General features: G+C 45.5%; 1 pseudogene; it reads left to right on the forward strand.

The window, feature by feature from the left end:
- Positions 1 to 312: 312 nt before the first annotated feature.
- Positions 313 to 430, forward strand: LOC126274472 (5S ribosomal RNA; annotated as a pseudogene).
- The last annotated feature ends 3,422 nt before the right edge of the window (positions 431 to 3,852 follow it).

A 3,852-nucleotide genomic window follows, 5' to 3' on the forward strand; every position in this document is an offset into this window, starting at 1 on the left:
TGGGATGGGAATTAGAGTTGAGAGGGAAGAAATAAAAACTTTGAAATTTCCCGGAGACACTGTAATTCCCTCAGAGACAGCAAAGGACTTGAACGGCCAGTTGAACCGAATGGATAGTGCTACGAGATGAATATAAAATAAATAAATAAAAAATAAAAATAAAGAAGCCGAATTAAATTAGACAATTCTAAGGGAATTAGATTAAGAAATAAAACACTGAAAGCAGTAGAATTTTGTTGCCTGGGTAGCGGAATAGCTGACGATGGCCGATGTAGAGAGTATATAAATTGAAGAGTGTCAGGAGCAAGGAATGCCAACGGCCTTGCCACAGTGGTAACACTGGTTCCCGTCAGATCACCGAAGGTAAGCGCTGTCGGGCTGGGATAGCACTTAAATGGGTGACCATACGGTCTGTCCAGCGCTGTTGGCAAGCGGGGCGCACTCAGCCCTTGTGAGGCTAACTGAGGAGCTACTTGATTGAGAAGTAGCGGCTCCGGTCTCGTAAACTGACATACGGCCGGGAGAGCGGTGTGCTGACCACATGACCCTCCATATCCACATCCAGTGACGCCAGTGGGCTGACGATGACACGGCGGCCTGTCGGTACCTTTGGGCCTTCACGACCTGTGCTGGAGGAGTACAAGTAAGGAAAGCTTTAAAACATTTCTGGAAAACAAAAGTTTTTGAACGTCGAATATACAGTACCCAGTAATATTAATGTGACCACCTGTTAATAGCCGAATAACCATCTTTCGCAGCATTTGCAGAGTCAGTTAGGTTCTGTATGGTATCGAGAGGGATGTGGAGTCTTTCAACTCCAGTGCCATGGCCAGGTGCGCTAGATTTCTTGGTTGACCATCGATGGTGCGAACAGCCGATTGAGGTGAGCCACAGATCCTCGAATGGGTTTGGTGGCCAGGTAAGTACGGAAAACTCATCGTGCTGCTCTTCGAACGTCACACGCACACATCGAGCTCTGTGGCACGTTGTGTTGTCCTGCTGGTAGACGCTATCGTACAGAGGAGAATCAAACTGGATGTAGGGGTGGTCGTGGTCCCCAAGAATAGATGCGTAATCTTGTTTATCCACTGTGTTTTCCATAACGACGAGATCACCCATGGAATGCCACAAAATCATTCCCAAGACCATAACGTTCCCTCCTCTGACTTGGACCCATCCGACAATTGTTGCAGGATGTTTGTTTCCAGACGTTTCACGCTGTACTCGCCAGAGGCCATCTCCCAATCGAACATAAACGGTGATTGTTCTGAAAAGGTCACGTGTGTCTGATGAATCAGGCGGAGACCCGTACACAGGAGCGTTCGCTCAACGGTCGTTAGCCGGCCGCGGTGGTCTCGCGGTTCTAGGCGCGCAGTCCGCAACCGTGCGACTGCTACGGTCGCAGGTTCGAATCCTGCCTCGGGCATGGATGTGTGTGATGTCCTTGGGTTAGTTAGGTTTAAGTAGTTCTAAGTTCTAGGGGACTGATGACCACAGCAGTTGGGTCCCATAGTGCTCAGAGCCATTTGAACCAATCAACGGTCGCTAAGGAAAACTGGCCCTTGCTTCATCTGGGCGCTCAGTTGTTCAACAGTTGCACGTCAGACGTTGGTCGCCCCTGTCATCTGGGGCCCGTGGCCCGCCACAGTTGCCTCGGCACCGGTTTTGGAGAGCGCCATTTTCCTACGCACGGTACACTTTAACAATGGCGACACGCGAACAGTTTAGAAACAATGTTTCGGAAATGCTACCACTCTTGTCGCGAAAGCCAATGATCATGCCCATTTTTACGCCAGATAAAGCCCTCAGTTTCCGCGTTACGACAACGACAGCAATGTTTTTTGTGACCCCGGACTGCGTTATGTACCCTCAACTGCCAGTGGTGGCACCTGCCCTCTGTGAGTGGTTACTGCACGCTTACGTCGAACGTAGGTGGTAGTCACATTAATATGACAGGTCGGTGTAAATGTGAATGTTAGGAAGTCTTATCTCAAGGTATTTATATAGAGTGTATCCTTCCTTGCACGGTGAACAATAAATAGTTCAGACAAGAACGAAATAAGCTTTTGAAATGTGACGCTACAGAAGAACGCTGAGAAGTAGATGAGTAGATAGAGTAATTAATGAGGAGGTACTGAAACGAAACTGGAGAAAAAGAAATTCACGGCACATCTTGATTAAAAGAAGGGATTGGTTGAGATGAAACATTCTAAAGTATCAAAGAAATCGCTAGTTTGGTAATGGAAGGAGGAAAGTGTGCGTAAGGGGGGGAGGTTGTAAGAATTGTAGAGGGAGACCAAAGCTTAGTTGCGGTAGTTATACAGAGATTTATTTATTTATTTAATAGTATGGATAGGGCCCCCCGTCGGGCAGTCCGTTCGCCGGGTGCCGGTCTGTCAATTTGATGCCACCTCCGAGACCTGCAGTCGATGAGAATGATAGGATGATGATGAGGACAACACAGCATCCAGTCCCTGGGCGGAAAAAATTCCCAGACCCAGCCGGAAACGAACCCGGACCCAGAGGATTGACAACCCGTCACGTTGACCATTCTTTTTTTTTTCATTTTGTTCGGTATTGTTCGTTGCGTTTGGTCTGGGTGGACGTCACAAGACATCCGTTCATGTCGATCGTTGTCTCCTTTACTCAGTTTTTTTTTATTACAGAAGGCGAGCAGCCCTGTGATCGAACACTCTGAGCCACCGTGCCGGCAAAATGTTGACCATTACACCACGACAGTACTATATGATTCAGCTACCGGGGAGACTATACACGGCGAGAGGCGTGGGAAAGACCCAACAACAACTTGCTACGAAGAAACTCTTCCTTGTTGTCTCATTTAACTGATAAATACAAAGTGTTTCCCTAATAAGCGAAACTTTTGTCGCCATATTCTTGAGCAAAAATGGAGGCTACTCAGGCACCAAGAAATAACTACCTTGCTAAATCGATTAATCTCTAGTGCGGACTGCGTGTCGGTGATCACAACGAGAAAGGTGCACGCGTCTGAGTCTCAGTCGGCAGAAAGAGTGTTTACTCTACTTCAATCACACAGATTTAGTTTCCTCGTGATTGCCGAAAATCACAAACGGTAAATGCCAGAACACTTACATTGGAAGGGACACAATCGGTTTCCTGCCGCAGTTCTAACTTGTGTTCCGCTTTGATGAGTGCTATAGACGATACATTGAACTTCTTCCTTCCTTAGTGTTGTACCAATTATTTATTTGGTGAGGTGGTCCGATGGTTAGAGCTTTGAACTCCTATTTGGTACGACGATTGTTCAAGTTATGTCGATAATTTTCTATTTAGAGCCATCTATGTGCAAGCAAATACAAGCAATTTTACATTACAGTGTGCGTTTTGCCTTGACTTTTTGAAAGACGTTATAACGGAGATTTCCTCCACTGCTAATGAAACCAGGCATTTCAATAACGTACGTGTATAATTGTGTGTTATTTTGATACAGTGCAACATGCATCTTAATTTGTATTTATATTTGCACGTATCAAACACAGATGTAAAAATACGTAATATAAATCCTTGTATACCTATTTTTGTACTATTTCCGTTTAATATATTTGCACCAGGAGAAATGCAATTTGTGAAAATTGTATTAAGGTGGAAGTGACAAATGAATACGAAACAACAACGTGAAGCTGGTATGGCAGCATCAAGTCGTTATATTAAGCGAAAGGGCGATAATTTTGCAGAAAAGAGGCTGTTTTCTTTGCGGAAATAGTAGGGAGCTGTAACACGTGGAAGCAAATTGTAATACAGAGACAATGGAAGCAGCTTGAGAGTGTAGAAATGAGCGGGATGAAGAAGTTGGCAGCAAATAATTATAGCGGC

Source organism: Schistocerca gregaria, chromosome 5, assembly GCF_023897955.1.
Source record: "Schistocerca gregaria isolate iqSchGreg1 chromosome 5, iqSchGreg1.2, whole genome shotgun sequence".
Lineage (NCBI taxonomy): Eukaryota > Metazoa > Arthropoda > Insecta > Orthoptera > Acrididae > Schistocerca > Schistocerca gregaria.